The sequence below is a fragment of the Calliphora vicina genome, chromosome 3, assembly GCF_958450345.1.
Source record: "Calliphora vicina chromosome 3, idCalVici1.1, whole genome shotgun sequence".
Lineage (NCBI taxonomy): Eukaryota > Metazoa > Arthropoda > Insecta > Diptera > Calliphoridae > Calliphora > Calliphora vicina.
The window spans coordinates 28,037,800-28,062,828 of NC_088782.1; the positions used below are offsets into that span (position 1 = coordinate 28,037,800).

The following is a 25,029-nucleotide window of genomic DNA, read 5'->3' on the forward strand; positions in this document are numbered from 1 at the left end:
TTTTCTACGATGTTTGATTTGATTAATTTATACATAACTATGTTCACAGTAGCATCAAAAAACTATGGTATGGAAATAAAATAAACAACATTTTACACTTGCAGATGAATTTAAAATCCTAAAGAACAAGTCAAAGTTCATTCTTAAAATTCATAATCTTAAGAAGTAAAATAAAATAACTCAAAATATTTACAGAACACTTCCGCTGTTAAGCACCCTGTAATTTTCACTATTCAAATTGCGTGTGTGCGCGCGCGATCTTTTTTATTTCTTTCTTGATTTCCCGTAATCACAACTAAATTCCTGTGCGTACGTCGTTATTTTAAAAATAGCTATAAAATTATATATTTTTAAAAATGTTGGTGCAAATTTAACAAAGAATTGCATGCTGCTGCTGACTGTCTAACACTTAATCACATCTCTTCTACACAAGACAACACTACTCGTCGTACACTATACAAATATTACATTACAGAAGCAGACAAAAAGTCAACTACAAACACATTCCTATGATGAGATGATGCTGATATTTACGTTACGTTTTTTGTATACTTATTCGAAGTATAATAAAAAAGTGTGAACACACACAATTTTTTTTTTTACTTTCTTTATTTTTATGTGAGAATATGAGAAAAAAATAGAAATAATGTGAGTCATTTTATTAATAGAATTACATTATGTTTTAATTAGAAATTAAACTAAATCATAAGATATTTTTAAAAAGCTGCAGCAAACAAGTGAATTGGAATTTATAAAATGATCGGTACTAAGTAGAGAATTACTTTGTAATTTGGTTGCGTAATTTTTGACAGGTATTATTGACACGAAGCTGCAAACGCAGACATTGTGGCATCCTTTATTTGTGGGTGTGCAGTGATGTCAACAGATAATTGAAAATTCAAAATACAAAGGTTAACAAAAAAAATTAATTTTTTCGGAGAAATGTAATTAATGATTTAGGAATTTGTATTTGTCATCTTCAATTTTATTTAAACTTTTCATCGATTTTTTATAAATTGAATACTTTAGCTTCAACTGCAACTGACAGCCATGCAATGCTGAAACAAATGTTACTCAATCCTTCCGTTAGCAACATACTATGTATGATTATCATACATTTTCGTACTTTACATACTTCAAAAAAGTTAAAAATAATCCAACTTTTGTACTTTGCATATATGTATGCATTTAACTGCAGCTGTCAGTCGCAATTGAAACGAAAGTATTGTATGTGTTTGGACCTTAAGCAGTTCATTGACAACTTCTCCTAAAATATTAGTTGTTAAAATCATACAGCCTACAAAAAGTCGATTATTATTTTAAATTTCGTACCATAAAACAAATTTCAAATATAATTTAAAATGTTGTTTTATTATTTCAAAAAAAGCTTTTTGTTTTGAACTTTTATGTACATTTTGAATTTTTTGAATATTTTTTTTATTTACATTCATTAAAAAATATTTTCAATTATGTATATTTAGAAAAAGTTTTGAAGCTTTTTCGAATAAAAACAAAAGTTCTGTTTTAAAATAAAGTCGACTTTAAAAAAAATTAACTTTAAAATTTCTTTCATAGTTAGGGCCATGATTCAACAACATAAGGTACACCCAGTAGAAAATAAATTCTCAATTATACAATTCTTGTAACGTCAAACAAAAGAAAATATAAAAAAATATGAAAAAAATAAAAATAAAAGTTTGACGTTATAGGGCTAAATATTGAAAACTCTCCCTAGTGATTCTACCTTCTACAATTATTGTATCATGGTTAGGGCGATATATTTTTAATCTAGAGTCAACTTGGTTTTCAAAAAGTTACTATTTGTAAAAAATTTCTAAATTTCGTCCAAGTTTTTAAGTTGTTTACTTTCCAAATATGTATTAAACATGTAAGAGAGCTATATTCGGCTGTGCCGAATCTTATATACCCTTCACCAAATTAAACTTCAAAATACAAATTTTAAATATTTTTAGGTTAACAAAATTTATTTTTTTTCCAAAGTTGTTTTTTTTTTTTAATTTTTTGTAAATTTTTTTTTTCGAATTGTTATTTTAATTTTTTTTTGGTGAAAAAAATTCATGTTAAAATTTTTCCGATTTTGACCCATTGTAGGTCCATCTTACTTATGGTCTTACATATGTCGTTGCAAAGGTCTTTGAAATATCTATCCATATTGTCTATATTAATGACTTAGTAATCCAGATATAGTTCAAAAGTAGTTCAAAAATCGAGGTTGTCCTGGTTTTTTCCTCATATCTCAGCCATTTGTGGACCGATTTTGCTGATTTTAAATAGGAACCTTTTCGAAAGCATGTCTGACAGAATTATTCAAGATTTGGATCCCGAAGATATCTGGGGTCTTCAGAAAATTTATTTCAACAGACAGACAGACGGACAGACAGATGTACATGGCTTAATCGACTCCGCTATCTGTAAGGATCCAGAATATATATACTTTATAGGGTCGGAAAATTATATTGCGGAAATACAAACGGAATGACAAACTTATATATACCCTTCTCACGAAGGTGAAGAGTATAAATATTGGGTTATTTTTGACCAAAAAAGCATTTGAGTATAATGTAGAAATTTGATGTATTCATTTAAAATCTCTATTGTATGCGTCCGTATAAATATTTTCAACCATTTCTAGCAAAAGTAGTTGATTAATGAAGTAATTCCAGAATCATTCCAAGAAATTGTTCTGAAAACTTGTTAAAAACAAAATAGTTGGTATCATTGCTAAATCAAACTAGGCTATCAGTTAACACAAGCAAAACAGAACTGGTTCTGTTTATTACAAATACCAAGTTTACAAGTTTCAGAATACGGTCTACTATTTGGTCATATTGTCATAATGTCCTAATATATTTTGATAGTTTAAACAAATTTTTCTTGTGTTTCAAACAAAAAAGTTCTAAACTATGTTTATTGGTTTGTCATAAAATTATATATTTTTTGTTTAAAACGCAACTATTATAATATATTTGGACATTATGACAATATGACTAATAGCAGACGACGTGAATACCCCAAATGGATAATCTATGTACATACTTGGACCAATTTTGGACAGTGCGAAATAGTTAGGTATTATTATATTCGCGAAAGGATCATAGATTAAGTAGGCCACGGTTTAGGGTTCATAACATGAAATTGCCGGAAAATGATTGTCTGAAAATTACGGGAATTTCTGTATGTTTTCGTCATAAAGTTGCAGTATTATTTCTGCACAGTTGCAACCGATTCGTTGTGATTATTTGCAAGTCCAATGATTCGATTATATTATAATCGTTTTTTTGAATGAAACACAGGTTTTTGGATAAAGAAATTATTTTATTTTCCAACATAGCCTCCTTTGAGCTCTATGCTCTTTGTACAACGTTTCTCTAATTTTTTATTCCTTCCAAAAAATAAAATTTGTAGAGGCATTTCTTTCTTCAGATTTAGAAACAAGAAATATTCACCCTTTTGTGCACCGGATTATTAGCAAACGCAGCAGCCATATTGCAGAAGACTTTATCATACCCAAGTGGTCATTCAAAATTGAAACCACTGAGACATGTTTATGGCTTTCACAATCTCCTTTCTTACTTTAAATCTCCAATCGGCCAACACCATATAGTGTTTGATTTTTCAATTGTTTTGGGTGTAGAAACCTCAACTGGTCACCGAGAACCAACCAAATTCAGTAAACCACTTTTTACAATAGAAATTGAATACAATACAATGGAGGAGAAAAACACTGTTGGGAACGTTTTCCCTTTTCCCATTTTTATACCCTTCACCATCGTGAGAAGGGTATATTCCGTTTGTAATTTCTACATTTTCCATTTCCGACCCTATAAAGTATATATATTCTGGATCCTTATAGATAGCGGAGTCGATTAAGCCATGTCCGTATGTCTGTTGAAATCAATTTTCTGAAGACCCTAGATATCTTCGGGATCCAAATCTTCAATAATTCTGTCAGACATGCTTTCGAGAAGTTTGCTATTTAAAATCAGCAAAATCGGTCCACAAATGGCTGAGATATGAGGAAAAAACCTATATCTGGATTACTAAGTCATTAATATAGACAATATGGATATCTAATGATAGATGTTTCAAAGACCTTTACAATGACGTATATAAAACCATATTAAGTTGGACCTACAATGGGTCAAAATCGGAAAAATATTTTTTAACCCGATTTTTGTTTTTCACCAAATTTTTTTTGGTAAATATTAAAAAAAAAATTTAAAAAACAAAAAAAAATTTAAAAATTAAAAAAAAAACAATTCGAAAAATTCTTTTTCCAAAAAATTAAAAACTTAAAAAAAAAAATAAATTTTGTTAACCTAAAAATATTTAAAATTTTTATTTTGAAGTATAATTTGGTGAAGGGTATATAAGATTCGGCACAGCCGTATGTAGCTCTCTTGTTCCTATTCAAATTCAATATTAAAAATAAGAAAAGGGAAAAAACGGCCGTGGAATTTTTATTCATAATTGGGCTGATTGGCGATCAGGGAAGAAAACTCTTGGGAGCATTAGCATCTTTGCGGCACTTATGTCACTAAAAGTTTATACCAAGTCTTTTAACTTAGTGAGGTCGAGATATTGGCGAGCAGTGAGGAACACACGTGGGAGCATTACTTCCATATTGGGCCAAATAAATTTTGTTGCTCGGTTTTCCCGGGAAAAGTCCCGATAATTCGTGTAAATTATTTCTCCGGAAATTCCGCAAACCCTAATTCTGGACACTTTGCCCTTTGACCCCAAATAAAAGCAATCGTAAAGCACATGCTCAGAAGTCTTAAATTAATTAATTCCCAATCTTATTTTAAAAAATATAATTGGACATATATTTGTTTACAGTAACCATATACAGTGGTGGCCAGGAATTTAAGACAAAAATTGTTTGCTAAATTACACGTGATTGTCAATTAATTTTTCAAATATTTCCACAAATATGTATGCATGAGGACTGTTTTAACACACAAGTGTGTTTTATTCGACTGTGTCAATTCATACATATTCACCATGAACACATCAAATTTTTCTACAGCTTGACCAAAAAATTTTTTTTTAAATAAACATATTTTCTCGCATTTATATCATTATAATTTTATTATTATAAAATATTCGGACCAAATTTCGTATTTTTAGTTCCATTAGTTTCGGTAATATCATGTTATTAACAGCGGATGTTCGCTGAAGTGGGTCAACGTATTTCCACATATCTTTTACCATATATGTTTTACCGATTTTTCCAAACATTTTTCAGAAACTAGAAACATTAATAATAAATTTCATACCCTTAGAGGTCCATTTATTTTGGCTCTATCGCACTTAAAATTCAGTTGATGAAAAAAATTCAAGTATTTGTCTTAAATTGGTGGCCACCACTGTATATGGTTGATACAATCATGTTAATCATAAATTAACCATATTATGGTTACCACAATCATGTTAATAGTTACTGTGACTATAATATTGTTAAAAATCTTGTAACACTATTTAAGTGGTTACAGTAACCATGTCCAATTATATTTTTTCTCTGCGTGTGGGAATTAGTTAATTTTTGTTGGAATATATTTCATTTGTAGTTATTTCACTTAGAGTTATTTCATGGTACCGACATTGTACTCTATACGACTTCTGAGCATGTGCTTTACGATTGCTTTGATTTGGGGTCAAAGGGCAAAGTGTCACAGAATTAGAGTTTGAGGGATTTCCCGAGAAATAATTTACATTAATTACTTTTGAGCCCGGCCAAAGTCCGTCAATCCAAAAAAATGTTTATAGAGCGAAGCTTTAGATGAAATAACAACTCCCAAAAAAATTAGCCCCCAACAATAATGGCCCATAATCATAGTCAGAAATAAAGTATATTTTAATAGAAATAAAGTCGTCTTTACTTAAGAGTGGACTTTAGGTCTACCATAGACAAGTTAAAGTATATTTTTGACGTTAAAGTCGACTGTAAATATAAAACAAGCTGAAGCTGTTATTAACTCATTTAACAACAGCATCAGCTGTTCTTCGCCATGTAAAAAAGAACGGCAAAAAGTAAAAAAAATTAAGTTACAAGAATTTGGGAGAGATTTTGCAATTATTGAACAGTTATCAATAAAATTAGTACCAAAATATTCTAAATATGATATTAATCTTATCTTTTCCATTTTTCCACCACAAAAAACTTTTTTTTCTTTAGTTGTCCCAGTTACTTTTATTGTTTACTTTTTTTGGTTTTTGTTTTAATTTTCTATGTCAGCTGTTCAGCGGTGCCACTTGTCTGTATTTCGTTGTATATTGTATGAAAACATTTTCTACATTTGAGGTGACACCCAGTTAAAGTCGGTTCAATTTAAAACATACTTTAATTTTGACTATAGTTGGGAAATAATATAAAGCAGGTTTTTAATTTAAAGTTGTTTTTAAAAAGAACCGACTTTAGTGTTTGACTATGATTATGGGCCAATTTCTTTATGAAATAACTCCAAAAATTAATAATTCCATAATGAAATAAGTCCGTAAGTAAGTGGGGAGTTACAGTGAATGTCACTTAAAATCGTACACCATCGTAGTAAAATTTTATTCATTAGTTTTAGAAAGTTAATATTTTGGAAATATTTTAAAATGCTATTTTTATATTGTGTGTGCTATTACCTATCTGAAAATTGGGTATAATTTTAATTGCCCTTATCCACAAATAAAAAAATTGGGTAAGATTGTCAGTGCCCAGAATATCAACGCTTCATTTAAAATCGTAAAAGCACTAAAAAATAGCAAATGATACCGTACAATGTATTAGGATTATTTAATATTAACATTTTTTTTAATTTTTAAAGTTTTAATTATAATTTAATATAATTGTACGAATTTAAGTGAAATATGAATTTTGTGATGTTCTTTAATTTTCATCAATATTTTTTTAACGAATTGAGGTTTTGTTAACTTTTTTGTTGAAATACATATTTTTTGTTCCAATTAATAAAATTACTTTTAATTTTTTATATAATCACCTATTATTGCCTTTATAATTTCATAATATTTAAAAAAAAAAATTTGTTGTACGATTTTGACTGACACTCACTGTATTTCACGGCACATATAATGGCTAGTAAATAGTCCGTAAGTATTCTTTAGGAATGCATTGGAAACTACCAAAATCGTCTGAGCGTGATAGATTAATGATTGAAATGGAATTCTAATATAACCCTCGCTTAGTGAAATACTTATGCAATCATACAATTTAATGCTAAGCTAAATCCAAAACCTTGTTACACATTTTCAGTTTTATTAAAATCTTTTGTATACACAAGTAATACGTTTATTAATTGACTCAATGTACAGATAAATATGTAGTTGCATAATAATCAAATACATATTGAAATTTATAAGCTCAAGTTTATATTTATTAAAAACTTATATTGTAGAATAAAGAAAAGAAAACAAACAAGAAAATAATAAAAAAAACTAAATTTGAACGCCAAATGTAAAAATATTCTTAATACGAGTGGAAATTGTATAAATATGTATATGAAATCTTGTTATTTTTACATGTGTACTGTTGTATCGTACATTAATAGTATTTTATTTGAACAAAAAAAAAAAATCAAAGAATACTACGCCATAGTATTTTTTTCATCATCTTCTTCTTCTATTTCATTACGTTTCCTCTTCCTCTTGATTTTGAAATGTGTAGTAGTATTTATATACTCGCAGTTAGTGTAGTGTTGTTTGTGTATCGTAGAGATGGTTGGGTTTTATCTTCATCTTACTTTTCAATTACTATTTACAATCAAATAAAATGAATAAAATAATATTAAGGAGTGAGATCGAAAAATTCTTAACATACATATATGTTTATAAAAAAGAAACCACTAAACTTACAGCTTTAATTTTTTTTTTATTTGATTGAAATTATTATTACAATTTACAAAAAAAATTATTTTTATAGTTTTAATCACTAGTGATGAAATTTTGAACCTTTTTCGGAAACCCTTCCATTAACGTTTTTATAGTGCTTTCTGTCACTTTGCTCGAACATGTAGTCCATCTCCGTTTAAAATCTACCACACTTTTGGACACCTTTTTTGTACTCTTCAATTCTCTTTTAACAAGAGCCCAATATCTCTCCACTGGCCTTAGCTCCGGGCAGTTTGGAGGATTTGCCTCTCTTGGTACAAATACCACATTATTGTTCTTGTACCACTCAAGGGCTTGTTTGCCATAGTGACAGGATGCCAAGTCAGGCCAAAAATAAGTGGACACATTATGAAGTCTTATGAATGGAAGCAGCCTTTTTTGTAAACATTCCTTGATGTAAATTTCGGTATTTATAGAGCCCGTTGTAACAAATGAGTGGCTTCTTTTGCCGCAACTGCATATTGCTTGCCATACCAAGAACTTTCTGGGAAATTTTGTCTGCTTTTGGGTCCTAAACTTTTCTTCAACATTCCCTCGAGCATCAGCAACATAAAATTTTTGACCTGGAAGTTGCGAAAAATCTGCCAGAACATACGTTTCGTCATCCATTATGCAGCAAGAATATTTTTTTATAAAACTTGACTTCAATTTCCGTGCTCTGTTTTTGGCCTCTAAATTTTTAGTAGCGTTCCTGTCAGGAACTTTTTGAGCCTTGTATGTTTTTAAACCTGCATTAGCTTTAACTTTTCGTACCAAATAGTCCGAGCACTGAGCTAACCGGGCTGCTTTCCTACCGGATGTGTTGGGAGCTCTTTTGAAAATGCGTTCTATTTTTTTGGCTTTAGAAACATCATGTGGACCATTCCTTCTACCTGAACCAGGTTTTCTATCAACTGACAAGTTCTCCCGGTACTGTTTAATAACATTGGAAACAGTTTGACGGCAGACCTTTGTATGCTTGGCCAACTTTTTGTAAGACCAAGTTGGGTTTTGATGAAAATATTTAATAATTTCAGTACGCACTTTTTTCTGGTCACTCATTTTAATCAGATTAACAAAAAAATTAATATAATTGACATTACACATAATAACTGACATGTTTTTCAAAGGTAACTTGATCAAAAAAAAATTCAAATAATACTTGGGTTAAAAAATGTAATGAAAAACGTGTGTTAAGAATTTTTCGATCTCACTCCTTATATTATTTATATTTTATTGTATGTGTGTGTCTTATTATTATTATTGCTATTTGTTGTTGTTGCTGTTGTATGGTGCATAATAATAAACAATTAAATAATTGTCCGTTAGCGTAGTTTAGTTTACTTGTTTGTTTGTTAGTTATTATTATTATACAAATGCATCTAAAGTACATTCATACATTCATCTAACTATATATAAGATATTAATTTGTTGAAATAGTTTTGATTCACTGTTTTGCATTCATGAGATACTCAATGACAAAGTGTAACTCAAAACCAAACATGTTGTTTAATCATTACACTCCAAGAAAATGGTTAGTGAAAATGTTACACAATTTGGTTTGTCATAAAAATGCGGGATTTTTTTTTTAAATTTTAGCATTTATTTTGCAACATTTGTCTAGAAATTTCCAATACGGGACACCACTAAAAATCCTATTTTATTTATTAAAACAAAAATTTAAATTGTGTAAAATCTAGAATCATGGGAATAGTTAATATTAAGAGGAACATAAAATCTATATATGGGGGATTTCATGACAAGTGATCCAACTTTTGAAATCTATGTCTTCCTATCGGGATGAAATTTGCACAAAGCTTAGTCCTATTGGATAGTAATTCAGACAATTTTTCAACAAAATCGGTCAAGAACTGTCTGAGTTAGAGGCGGTAAAAATTTAAAATTTTGACAAAAAATGTGTTTTTTCTCATCCACGTAACTTAGTAATATTTTTCTTAGCAAAAGGCGTCCCAAATGGTTTAGTTAGCTATTTCTTCAATCTATCAAAAAAAAAAATTAAAATAAAAAAATTTTGACAATTTTTTTTCCAAAATCAAAAACTTTTTTGACTTTTTTTCAAAATGAGCCATATTTTTTTTTGGTCAAAAGAAAGCTTAGGTCTATTCCTATTTTGTCGCTGAGTGGGATATATAGTGGCTCGAAATCATATTAGTTAAATTTGTTTTAAAGGTGCTGGTGGAAATAAGCTGTGAGCCACTGTATATCAAAATAAATGTTTTGTAACTGCTTTTATTTGCAATCAAAAGTATCCGGTTTATTTAAAGGGAATAAACCACCGTTACCAAAAGGTAAAAAGGTAACAAATAACGCTAAAGTTCTCGATTTTTAATATTTTTTGTGGAAATTAATGTAAGATATGTTTTTTTTAAACGGGACAAATGGTGCCCCGTTCAGAGTATCGCCGGGACACGGGACATTCGGCTCTAAAACTGGTCTGTCCCGACGAAAACTAGACGGTTGGCAAGTCTACATTTGTCCAATATAAATTTATTCAAAGTATTCGCCAATATTAGCTTTGACCTTTGAGATCTTTCTGGCAATCCGGACTATAAGGTAAGGTAAAGTAAGGTTTTCAGGCAGGCGAGAAGTGAAGAAAAGAAGAGCAGTTCACGTGGGTCCAAGCAATAGGTCCCTTTGTGTTACCTGATAGTAGAAAATCAGAAAATGAGGGACAGATAGAAATGAAAAGAGAGAAGGGGAAGATTGAAAAGTTAAGAGAAGATGTCCGAAAAAGGAGAGAGGGAGATTTTTTTAAATTGCGTACCAATGAGTTGGCGTTTATTAGGTCACTCTAAGGAGATCCCCCGCCTGGTCTTTTTAACCAATTACTATTCCTTATAAAGGCTTTAATGCCTTCTAGCCTCATATTCGAGAGCTCAGAAAGGGAATGATGTCCCAGAAAACTTAGACGTAGATCTCCTAATGCCGGACAGTGACAAAGAAGATGAAAAATGGTCTCATCCTCCTCCTCGTTTTGACAACTTCTACGGAAGTCGTTGTAGGGCAAGCCAAGTCTCCTCGCGTGGTTGCCAAAAACTCCGGACTATAAGCGGATGAGGCATACTCCCCAACAACTTCATTCTAAATACCTTTTACCAGGTATTGCAACATGTGGCCGAGCGTTTTCATGATGGAATATTACGGTTCTATGTCTGGCCGCTTTCGGGCAATGCTCGCTTTAAACGAATCAGTTGCCTTCGTTACAGGTTCCCTGTGATGGTCTGGTCAGATTTCAGCAGCTCATAATAGATAGGACCCTTTTGCACCCATAAAATTAGCTTGGAGCCATGGATATTTGGCTTTGGTGTTGATTCGGCTGATGAAGCCAGGCCTCACATACGATCTCTTACGCTTCGGGTATCGTAATGGATCCATTTTTCATCGCAAGTAATGAATCGGTGCAAAAATTATTTTCTTTTATAGCGTTCAAGCATAATTTCGGACATGCAAAATCCCCATGCTGCTCGCAAACATTTTGAAATTGCTACTTGAGTAGCTTCCAACGATTTTGCAAGCTCTTGTTGAGTCTTACTACAATTTTCATGGGGAAATACCTTAAATTCTTGGTCTTCAAACTTGTTTGTCTGGCCTGGGCGAACTTTGTCTTCCGTGTCAAAATCACCACTTCTGAACCGAACAAACCATTTCTCGCACGTTGAAACACATTCACCATAAGCTTTAGTGAGCAATGCACTTTTTTCAAATTAAAGAAGTAAAGCAAAACTTCCCGCATATGACGATTCGTTGGTACAAAATTCGACATTTTCGAAGCAATTGTTATTTTTTGTTATTTACACTATAATGTTTAATAACTAAGTGAAATTTTATGTAATATACCCTAAACAGAAAAATGTACAGTACTTTGTCAATTTATAATTGATTTGAAGTGAGTGATATCTGATAATATTGCTAATAAATAGAGCACTTATAATATTTACTTAAGTAAAAACATTATTACAAAATTAAATGGCGCCAAAATATGGAAAACTTTAAATTCTTTTATATTAATTACTAAATGAAATGAAACTACTATTTATGGAAAAAATTCTACATACGTTTCTAAACGTTTCATTTTGTAAAATTAGAATCTTACTAAGTAGTTTATTTAAATGTTTCATTGAATTGTATGTACTTTGGTCAAGCTAAATAAAATAACGATTCTTTATTTTGATTTGCTGTGATTTTTTTTCTTATTGTTTTAATAAATTTTAAATTACTCATCATCATCTAAATAAATGAATACAAATCTCCATATTTTTTTATGCGTTTTTAATAGATACTTGTATCTGTTTGTTTGTTAATGTTATTATGTGTCATAGATATTACAATATCCTCTATCTATTTCTTACGAGTATTATTTCTTTATTTATTACGAAATACGCAATAATTTTTATTTTTGTTCTGGTCAACAATATTTAAATTCAAATTATATAAAATGCAATTGCTAGCTTGCTTTGGTTTAATTGTAGACTGAACACACCTAAAAAATATTTAAACGGTTTTTTAGTTTTATTTTGAATTTTCTAACAATAAATAAATAAAATAGGCGATAGCTAAATGTTGTAACGAAAATTGTCAGAAAGTTAAACAAGAATATAGTAAATTTGTACTATAAGTAATTTGAATTATAATTAATATTAGAGGGTCACACACACTTAATACATTAACATTATAATTTACAGTGTAAGACAAAAATGTGTAAATGATGGTCATATTTTTACACTTTGTGACACCATTTTTAAAGTGCAATGTTTATAAAGAAACATTTTGTGTTTTTTTAAACAATATTTATTAAGGATATTTTAGGACTAAATAAATAAAATATTTCCTTAATTATACTCCAGTAATCTAAGAAAAATAACTGCAACCCATTTACACACTTTTGGCGCAGATTACTAAAGTAACTTTTTTAGTACTTCGAATAACCTGCTTTCGCGTCAATGGCAGCCTGAATTCTGGAGGGCATACTCTCCACCAGTTTGCGACACTCTTCTTGCATTATAGATCCCTAGATATCATGGGAGCGCTCCTAGAGCTGAGTTGTGTTTCTAAATGCATTTTGATAATTATAAACGCGACGTTTTAGAATTCGCACCAAATTCTCAATCGGATTTAAATTCTGAGATTGTGGGAGTCAATCTAGCAATGTAATTTTGGCGGTTTTTAAAAAATTAAGCGTCTTTTTAGACTTAAGTTTGTTGTCGTTATATTGTAGTATCACAGTGTTTTCAATTTGTCCACGCCAATCATTCAGACTATCCACATCTGTTGTCTTGATAATGTCTATATACATTTCTGCATTCATATTACTACCACAAAATGGCAATATTCCACCACCATATTTCATAGTCGTCATAAAATCACGGTCTTTTAATGGCGCATTTCGTTTTTGGTAGTCATATTTTGGTCCATCAGTTCTAAAATGGTTAATTTTCGATTCATCTGTACAGATAACTTTTTCCCAATCATCAAAGGTCCATTTCTTAAAAAAATTTACAAATGTTAGTCGAAGAGACTTGTGTCTTTCAGTTAAACGAGGTTTTTTAACAATCTTTATTGCATAAAAACCACATCTTTTGATTTCTCTAAGAGATGCACGTTTTGAAATCTTAATTTGGTAGCATGAAGATAGTTTTAGTTGTACCTCACGGGGACTATTTTCTTCTCCTGATGCAACTAGACGTTATACAGTGAGACCATCTTTTAACAATAGAATTGAATTCCGTCCACAAATTGGTGCTGGAAAAGCCAAACCACATATATTCGCTATGTTCTCAACAGATTAAAAGAAATATTGAATTTGGTGGATATTTTTCGATGGGAGATACCATTTTTCAGCTGCTCGGTAACAGAATTTGCAACTTCGGTGATAATCTTCTTCATATTCAATATTCCTTAAAGAATTGTAAATTGTTAACTAGTAACATGTTTTAACTAACTGTCATTAATGAAATTGATTAAAATTTTTCTTTTTCTAAATAGTAATAACAAGTTTATTTAACTTTAAAGAAAATGCGACAAAATTGTGTAATTCAGTTTTTAACTTTTTGATATCCTGGTATTTAAATGCCATTACTTGAAATTAATTTTTTTGTATTACTATACTTCACTAATCATGATCTTCATATTGTGTAAAAAATATTGTCAGATTGGTAAATGTTGAGCATAAAAATTCAAATTATAGATATTTCCAAATTTATTTACACATTTGTGTCTGGTACTGTATTATTCAATTTTTATACCCTTTACCTTCGTGAGAAGGTTTGTCATTCCGTTTGTAATTTCCACAATATAATTTTCCGACCCTATAAAGTATATACTATATTCTGGATCCTTATAGATAGTCGATTAAGCCATGTCTGTTTGTCTGTTGAAATCAACTTTCCGAAGGCCCCAAATAACTTACATACACAATTCATACATCAATATCTTCGGAATTCTTCCGGCTCGGTTGCTATTTAAACTCGAGAAAATCGGTCCACAAATAAAACCAGGACAACCTCGATTTTTGACCTATATATGGATTACTAAGTCTTTTATATAGACAATATGGATATCTAATGATAGATATTTCAAAGACCTTTGCAACGACGTATATAAGAACATAGTAAGTTGGACCTGAATTTTAACCTGAATTTTTTTTCAACAAAAGTTTTTTTTCGCTAAATACTAAAAAAAAATTTAAAAACAAAAAAAAATTCGAAATTTTTTTCAAAAAATTTAAAAAAAACAACTGGAAAAAAAAATTTTTAACCTACAAATATTTAAAAATTTTATTTTGAAGTATAATTTGGTGAAGGGTATATAAGATTCGGCACTGCTGAATATAGCTCTCTTACTTGTTAAAAATAATTTGATACAGCCTTTAAAATTAAGTATTCCAGAATTTTACAATCAAGAATAACGTTACTAAGTGACTGACTGATTCAACATCGCCCAGTCATAATGCCAAAAGGTAGAGCAATGCTATTTGGACTGTAAGTTAGTGGATTTAGGGATAAAAACGGGTAAATTATATTTTAAATTTGGTACTTTTTGCAAATCCAACAGTTAATTAAAATTTGTTGTACATTTTTATTTTTTATATGAAAACTTTTTGGTTTTTTTTTTGGGGGGGGGTATAATTCCTATTTCACCCCCTCTGAATCCACGCCTGAGAACAAAAATTAGAGGCATTACTTCATGAAGTTTGTTGTCGAACTCAACAAGAGCTTGCAAAACCATTGGGAGCTACTCAATCAGCATTTTCAAAACGTTTGCAAGCAGCAGGATTCATACAAAAGCAGGGAAATTCGGTACCTTACGAATTGAAGCTGAGAGACCTTGAAAGACGAATTTTTGCACCGAATCATTACTTGCGTTGAAAAATGGATCCATTATGATAACCCAAAGCGTAAGAGATCGTATGTAAAGCCCTGTAAACCAGCCGAATCAACACCAAAGCCAAATATCCATGGGGCTAAGGTAATTCTTTGCATTTGGTGGGAGAAAAAGTGTCCTATCTACAATGTGCTGCTGAAATCTGACCAGACCACCAACTGATTCGTTTAAAGCGAGCATTGGCCGAAAAACGTTCAGAATATTAGGTCAGAAACCGTAATATTCCATCATGACAACGCTCGGCCACATATTGCAATAGCTGTTAAAAACTATTTAGAAAGAAGTGGTTGGGAAGTTTTGCCTCTTCAGCCTTATAGTCCAGACTCTGCCCCTTCTGACTCATATTTGTTTCTATCGATGCAGAACGCTCTCTTTGGGATACTCTTCACTTTTGAACAGAGTATGCGATATTGGCTTGATTCGTTCTTGGCCTCAAAATTCTTTTGGCTCGGAAAATGCTAAATATAAAATCTAAAAATTGTAAAAAATCCTGCATTTTTTAAGTCATTTACTCAATACAATTTTTATTCCGGGTCAAATATATGTATATACACATAAAATGGCCCATATATCGAAATTTCTAGTCAGATTTGTTACCAGCATGTTCAAATTACTAAGAAAGCATATTTTATAATTGAAAATAAGACAAAATAATGGAATTAAAAAGTAATTATTCAAAAATCATTTAGAAATATATTTTTTTTTAAGATAGAGAAATTACTAAAATGTTAATCAAATTTGGAATTTGTTTCACAGATGTGGACTGTTTTGCTGAATATTTTGCCATCAAAAATTAATTTCCATAAAATCTATGATAGTGGGTATTGAATATAGTCCCTCGATATACAAAGAAAATGTTAATACCCTTCCTTTTGTAGTGACACAACAATCCCCCAAGACTTATTTGAATTTTTCAAAATATTTCCATTCTTCTTAACAGTTTGCAAGACAATAGGTTAATCATGGCAGTAATTTTGTATAATTAAAACCACATCTAAACAAACAAAGTATAAGTATTACTACTACTGTGCTAATGACTTCAAATTATACTAATTACAAATGAATGAACTTTCTATAGTTTTGAAACAAACAGCAACCGTGAAAAATGAGAGCATAAATTCCAAAAACGTCAAATGTATCAAGTCAGTAGATTGCAAACTTATGTTTTTCTAAGCAAGAAAACATTTTAAATTTAAAATAAAATCAAAATACAACTTTAAGCTGTTTTTACCTTATTAAGTAAATAAGAATTGATATCATTCAAAAACAAAAACAAACAAAACAATATAAAAAAAACAAACAGACAGACAGACAACGAAAATAAAAAATAAAAATATATATAATTTTTAAACATATACACATAATAAAGTTAATTTGTTCTGATAATAAACCTACGTAAATGAAACCTAAATGAAAATATTTAAAGTCATAACAATGATTATTTTCTTGAGTCTTTTAAAATACAAATATTTTGATACATTAAGTAGAAACAGTCGAGTAAAGATAAAAAAAAAAAATATTAAATTCGATGTATACAAAATATTATGTAGAAGAATATAAAAATTGTGTTGGCGATTTGTTGTTTTGTTTTTTAAAATATTTTGTCTAAAATTCAAGGTGTTAATGACACTGATAATAACGAGTGTATCAAAATTCCCTTTAAACATAAATAAATAAATATTAATATTATAGACAAAATTTAACGGAAGATTCCTACATATTTCACTAAACCTAAATGAGTTACAATTAATTAATTAATTTTTAATTCGTAATTTACAGGATTTTTTCGATTAAAATAAACAGAATCATAAATTAAGCCAAAAACCACACAAAAAAATTATTCGTAGTAGCAAATGAATTTGTTGCCAATTGAATGATTCTACAAAATTTTAGAAGGAACAAAAGTTTGGTTGCTTCAACCGAAATTCTTCTTTATCAACTGACTTTCTGTTAATAGAACTGAAAAAATGGTGTGTGTACAACCGAATCATTCGATTGGCAACAAAATCGGTTCAAATATTTCAGTAAAATTCAATAATATAGCTTTAATTGGGTTGACTAAAAATCTGTTATTTAAATAGTAATTTGACTGTGTTAAATTATTTTCTGAATCATTCCATTGGCAGCAAATCACAGCTTATCTGTTTTATATGAGCAGAAATAATGCTGCAACTATAAGAAGAAAACTTACAAAAAAATTCCAGAAGTTTACAGACAATTTCTTCGAATTTCTAAAAAAAAATATTGCTAGGAATTCCCGGCAAAATATTCCTCTGTTATAATACATAAACTTTGCATCTTTATCTTTTCTTCCATGGAATGCAAATATGGCGATATATGGTACGTTTTGTGAATTTAGGACCTTTTAATCATGTGACCATTTCCACAGACTTCCATGGAATGCAAATATGGCGATATATGGTACGTTTTGTGAATTTAGGACCTTTTAATATGTGAGCATTTCCACAGACTTGTCCACCAGAACCTTGAATCGTTTAAGTTGCTGAAAATTGTGATTCAAATTAATTTTAGTCGCATTCGCTATAGTTAGTGAATCTTTTTTCAAAAACAAATGTTTTATTATCCAATCAACATAATTTGTAAATATTCGTAAGACAGTCTAAAGGAAAGAACTCAAATAAGACAGTAAAGTTTGGCGTCGGCAATTTTACGATGTGGTTCTGTTTTTTAGGGCAAGGTATGGATCAAAATCATACCAAAAACAAGTAAGAAAGTATGGTCGGTCAAGCCCGTCAAGTAAAAGAGCAAAAACATTTTTCTTTTAAAATTTCAATAGTTTATATTTTTGAGTGATTTTCGGAAGTGGGCCTTATATGGGAGCTATGACCAATTATGGACCGATCACCATAAAATTAGGTCGTGTGATTTGTGTCTATATGAAAGTTTACTATGTTGAATTTTGTGAGTATACCAACATTTTTAAGCGATTTATGCACGTTCAAGTGATTTTCGGAAGCGGGTCTATATGGGGCTATGACTAATTATGGACCGATCGTAACAAAATTTGGTGATATGAATTTTGTATATATAAAACTTATTTGGAGTGCAATTTGTGGAGATTCATTTATAAATTAAACATTTATGACCAATAAAGTTCAATTTCGGAAGGACATTTGTATGGGGGCTAGGTGAAATAATGGACCGATTTCAGCCAGTTTCAATAGGCTTGGTCCTTGGGCCGAAAAAGTAATATGTACCAAATTTGATCGAAATATCTTCAAAATTGCGACCTGTACTCTGCGCACAAAGTTTACATGGACAGCCAGCCAACCAGACGGACGGACGGACGGACATCGTTTAATCGACTCAGAAAGTGATTCCAAGTCGATCGGTATACTTTAAGGTGGGTGTTAGACTAATATTTTTGGGTGTTACAAACATCTGCACAAACGCATAATACCCTCCCCACTATGGTGGTCTAGGGTATAAATATACCATGACTGGAATCTGATACAGTCATGCTCCTCTAGGTTGTAACCGATTGGTAACAATCCAACGTGTTTTGAAGTCGTCTGCCCAATTGCCACCATTGTCAGACCATTTAAAAACAAACAAAAGTTCGTATTAATAATATTAAACATTCAAACTTCTCTGTGCCAAGTTTATGGGATGATGGATGCGCTGAGTATAGACTTCCCAAAGATATTTTATGGGAAGAGGACGCAGATGCCACCCAGGTAACTTTTTAACGATTGTAAAGGGAAATTGACAAATCTCCGCACCTTATTCAATTGCAATTTGAAAAATTCAGAAGAAAAAAGTTCGTTCAAGGCACTGATGAACAATTTCAAATGATTGGACAGTTCTGGAAGTGTCTAACAACGGTTATACAACCATCTGAGAACCATGTGAATTGACAATTTTTGTTGACAGATAAATTTATTGTCTGACAATGAAATTGTAAGGTTTTCTTACAATCGTGTGAACTGACCTTTTGCTAACAATTTGTCATTGTCAGTACATTGCCAGATCTGACAACATTGTAAGTTCTGACAACCGTCTATACATAGCATAATACATTCTTAGATGTTTGACAACTAAGTTAGGCCTTTGATAGGACTGTTTCCGATCTATGTGTATTTATCTACTATGTATTAGAAATTGTTCGACTCTGAAGTGAAATAAAAAGAGATTGCCAAAATCTTCTTTGTCACTGTCCGGCAATAGGAGATCTACGCTCAGGGGAGAATCTCCAGGGATAGACCTAATATCAATCAATTGACGGATGCATAATATTTCCCTCTCTTCACTTCTTCTGACCACCTTCCTCTTCACTTCTTCTACTTCTTAATTCCATCTGACTGTCCCCTTTTCTTTTCATTTCTATCTGTCTCTCTTTTTACCTTTTTTTCAGGACACAAAGAGACCTATTGCTTGAACTTAAGTGAGCTAATCTCTTTCCGTAGCTTTATGACAAAACATAGAATCTTGAAAAACCTATAGTTCAATCTTTTTTCTTTGGCCAGTTATTTTGCAAACTGTGATAGGTACATATTTGTTTATAAAATGCACTTATGATTATTTTTTATTAAACTTTTACTTATCTTAGACTTTCCATTAAACCCCCACTTAAGACAACTAAGCTTTAAATAACCTTGAACTTATACCTGATAAAAATAACACCCAACCAATTTAAATAACTCATAATCTCCCACCGTTTAGCGAAAATGTCTAGGTCACGTGAAAATTACCCACAACAGGGTATAGATTAAATGGCGAAAAAAATATTATTACTCATATTATTATTTATTATAGTCAAAAATTAAAGATTATTTCAGTGTATGACGCCTAACTAACTACAGCAGATGATGCCTGTTGATATGTCTGCAGAAAAAAAACGTTTAAAATAATTTTAAAGAAAACAAATCTATAAATTTTGAAGCTTAAACAGCAAACAGCTATGAATTATGCACAAGAAATTCTAGCTGGGAAACGTATGAGTGAGTAAAGAAAAAAACCAACTACGATAACAACAATGTGAATGAATAAATAAATATTAATAACAAAAATAATAAAAATCAAGAGTACTCTACCCAATGACTGCAAAATGTGTTACGAAGAGTACTAAATACTTCCACTACCACCAACTGCACGAGTTATTTACTCCCTCCCGTTCACTCAATTACGGACTTATTCGTATGTACATATTTCTGTATTTTTATATGCTATTAAATATAAAACAAATGTTTGCTTAATCATTCCAAGATAACAAAAAATTCATACATACATACAAACATACATATAACAAAAAAATAAAAGAATAAATTTTGAAATGAGGGCTTGCAAAACTATTAAGCGCAAAAAGACTACACAAACAAATTGCCAAGAATGAGAGAAAAACAACTGAAACTGAAAAAAACAAACAACAACCACAACTCATCACTCAAGTGAAGAAGAAAACTCACACACAGCCAAAAGGGAAAACTCCAACGGAATCAAACGATTGGGCGACCGACCATTATCGGAAATGCGTAGAATTTATTGGTGACTAAAAGTTGTAAACCTCCAAGTCATTGTCTACAATTAAGTTCTTGTGTCAGAAGACAGTTAAAATGATAATAAATAAATAATAAATTAACAACAAAAAAATAAAAACAAACATTAGCAAATAAATAACAAAAACAATGTAGAATATTTAGAACAAACGGAATATCAATCAATTAATTATGCAATTATTTTTATACGTAATACAGTGGAATCATGAATGATAAAAAATTTCAATTTTATACGCCTTTTTTACTTTCAATTTTCAGTTAATAAACGGTCTATTATAATAATATGTTGTTATTTTGACTTCAATAAATAAAGATTATTTCAGGAAGTTGTTATAAAATTGGGCTAGTGTTAAGGAGATAACTAGTATTCGACTGTTGAAAAGATTTTTGAAATGTCAAACATTAGATAGATATCCATATGTAACTCCCAGAAATAATGGATCATCTTAAAGTACACCTAATGACTCAGAAACTGAATTTGGTAGATATGAATTTCATAAGGGATTTTTTACCTTTAGCTTCTAATTAATTAATTAGTGGAATTTCTATTAATTTACTGAACAATGAAATCTCATTATTAAAAAATTTCAGTAGGCTCATCACTGCTATTACCTAGAATTGTTAATTTATTTAAACAATTATATAATTTTAAAATAAAACCATTATTCCTTTATCACTGTATTATTTTTAGTCACTTGAAGTCATCCCATTGTGTGAGACAATTTATATTCGTATTGTTTAAAATTGATAAAGATTTTTTTACTAAAAACTCAAAATGAATCATTGTAAAAAAGTGAAAGGTCTCCAGTGATCACTAAGAATATGTATTTAAATAAAGTTGTAATGTTCTAGAGTATGATGCAAAATGTATTGCTAAGTGATTGATGGTATGACGGATTTTCAAAACAAATATAGTTATTGGTATTTGTCATGATGATGAATTAATTATAAACTTCACCATGAGTAGAGGGTATATGTATATTAGTTTGTCATTCCATTTGTAATTTTTCACCAACAAATTTTTTTTCAACAAGATTTATTTTAACAAAAATAATTTTTTCAAGAAAATAAGTTTTTTTTTTTTTTTATTTTCAATCTTTATCTAATAAAGTATACTTTGGTGAAAGGTATATAAGTTTTAAGATTGCCGAATATATCACTCTTTCATAGTTTTTTATTATTATATTAAAATGGTTAAAGCACATGTTAAACTAAAGTTGTTGGCATAAAATTAGACAAAAGTATTTCTTATATTTATAATTATTATTCAATCAATAAGTAAGAATCATTATTTGAAAATTAGTTTAATAAACAAATATTATGAGTAATAGATTAATATAACAATACTAACTTACGAGAAGCTTATTTACACAAGACTTCTTAATGAATAATTAATTTTGTAGAAAAGCCTCAAAGAAATTGTCACGATTTTATATACCAACATGAAAATGAGAATTTACAACTACAATTTCTTGTTTTTTTTTTATAAAATCGCATACAATTTAGTATTCGCAGACTTTTTTCTCCGATGTTTTGGACATTTTAATATAATTTGATGCATTCCAACTTCATGTCCGAGAGTTCAGAAAGACTTTTGAATAAACGATGTCCAAGAAATGAAATGCGTAGACCTCCTAATGCAAGGCAGTGACAAAGAATATGAAAATGGTATCATCCTCCTCTTCATTGTGACAGCTCCTACAGAAGTCATTATAGGGTAGACCAAGCCTCCTTGCATGGTTTCCGAATTTGAAATGTCCTGTTGTCACTGCCACTGCATTACTTAATAGTGAGCTTTGTAGGTCAAGAAGATATGTTGCCGTCTTCGGTTTTATCGAGGCCATATCATTTGGGCAATCATACAGGTGGATTCACACCGCATTTAATCTAATATTAGATATTTAATAGAACCTGTTCGATTGCTATTTAAATTCGGAAAAATTGGCATACAAATGGCTGAGCTATAAGCAATAACCCACAACTACATCGATTTTTACCCACTTTTTATCTATTATCTGGATTATTAATTCATTAACACAGACAATAGGATATCTAATGTTAGACATTTCAAAGACCATTCCAACGACATTAATATAATAACGAACTTTTTTTTCTGGAAAATATTTTTTTTCTAAAATTTTTTTAATTCAAGAGTTTTTTTAAAATATATATTTTTCCTCAATTATTTAAATAATTTTTTGAATTTAATTCAAAAAAGTTTTTTTTAAGAATTTTTTTTTAAAATATATTTTTCCTCGATTATTCGAATAATTTTTATTCAAATGACAATCTTAATTGTCACCAACTGCATAGGTACTTCTATAAAAATTATAATCTTTTTAGAATTAACTTTTCACTTTCTAAAGCGGCAAATTTTCATAAAAATATTTAAAATGTTAGACTTTTAAAATTTCAGACAAGTATTTTGTGAATAATGGAATACTCAAAATTAACCATATCATGGCAAATTGACTCCAAACTATCAGCCCAGCTATGAAAAAAAAATTCCGCTGGAGTTTGTTCCTCGGGAGTTTTGTCCCATTGAACTTGAAAAGGAAAAATGAGAAAATGGAAAAACTCCCGGGGAATTTTTATTCATAATTGGGTTGTATAGTTCATAAAGTAACGGTAAATTTTTTCTCCAAAAATTTTAGAGGTGTCTAATTATACCACGACAGATAAAAGGCGTATGAAGGAAAACTTTCATATCTACGCACTAAATTTATATAAATGAATCATGTGTATAAATTTTAAACCACTATTTACACAACATGTGATCCAAAAGGTCAACATCACTTCGAACGGAAAACAGCCAGTAATCATTAAGCAGTTCTCTAGTTTAGTTTTTTTTTTAGCTACAAATATGAAATTTAAATCTTCTCAGTGATTGAGAAATTTCCAAACAGAACAACAAATAAAACTGGAAGTATTAAAATACAACTATTGCAAAATAAAGATAAAAACTAAAACAAAAAACAACAATAAAAAACATGAAAAACACTAAAATAATAAAAACAAAAGACAATACTAGAGCTACAGCACTAAAATATAATAATGCCGGTGTAAATAGATGGATGAACTACAAGAATAAAAACTGTCATAAAAACAACAACATAAAGAAAATATTCAACTCACCTCCACTTACGTGATTGTTGCTCACAAAATAGAAACAACAAATAGTACCTCGAAAATCCAACAACAATAACAAACACCGAATAATAAAATTAAACAAAAACAGAAGTGTCTGGTCTGGTAGCTGCTGACTCTAAATAATTCTGCTTTATTATTATTCTTTTTTTTATTATAACTCAGTTGCCGTCACTAATAAAGCACGATGATTTTGGTTTTTTTAATACCAATTGTTGTTTTTGTTGTTTTAGAAGAGAAAAAACAGCACTCGCAAACTTCGCGTGTAGTTGTAGTTGTGGTTATGTTTTGTTTTTGCTGTTTCTTTTTTTAAATTTATTTTATGAAAAAAATTTATTTAAATTCTTGTTTTTTATTTTATATTTTGTTTTTCTTTTGGCTGTATAGATTAGCGTATTGAATCACAATTAAATTTTATATTATTAACTTAAAAAAAACAAGTTTTTATACTAAACACACAAATTAGCAACTAATTTAAATAGCTAAAAATTAAACAGAAACAAATTGATTGCTTTATCTAAATTCTGTAGGATCTCGTGTTTTTTGGGTGGACGCAGTGCACTAACAACTAAAAATTGTTCACTCTTAAATTTATAATAAAATAAAAAACAAGACAAAATTTATTAATCGATTTTTTCACTATAGGTTTTTTTTTTTGCTTAATTTTTTTCCAACTATATTTTTTCCGTCTTGTGTTTTTCACGTTCTTGAATTTATTTTTAATACAGTCGGGTTTATCTTGAAATTTTAATCTTTATGCTACACTTGTTCTTTGTTGATAATTATGAAATTATAAATTTTCTTTATTATTTCCCTGATTTTTTTTATAAAACACAAGTTTCTTTATTTTCCACCTGCAAATTGCTTTAGTATAAAGCAAAATAACAAAATGTACGATTAGCGCAAAAACATGTAAAGAAAGAATAACAACTTGTGACACTGTTGTCAATGTACTAATGCGATAATTTAACGCCAAAGTTAATAAAAAAATCGCTAAAAAACGTGATTTATATTAGAAAGCATATTTTACAACCCTGTCTATACCTGATAAATTTTTATCATGATAAAC

The 25,029-nt window shown here is 29.9% G+C and overlaps 1 protein-coding gene across 1 annotated transcript in view; it reads right to left on the reverse strand.

Moving 5' to 3' along the window:
* Positions 1-24,394, reverse strand: part of LOC135955944 (probable protein phosphatase 2C T23F11.1) — a 33,949-nt gene extending 9,555 nt beyond the window's left edge. The window contains exon 1 of the mRNA XM_065506376.1: positions 23,949-24,394. The gene's annotated coding sequence lies outside the window, so the exon portion shown is untranslated. The remainder of the gene's footprint in view (positions 1-23,948) is intronic.
* Between the last annotated feature and the right edge of the window lie 635 nt (positions 24,395-25,029).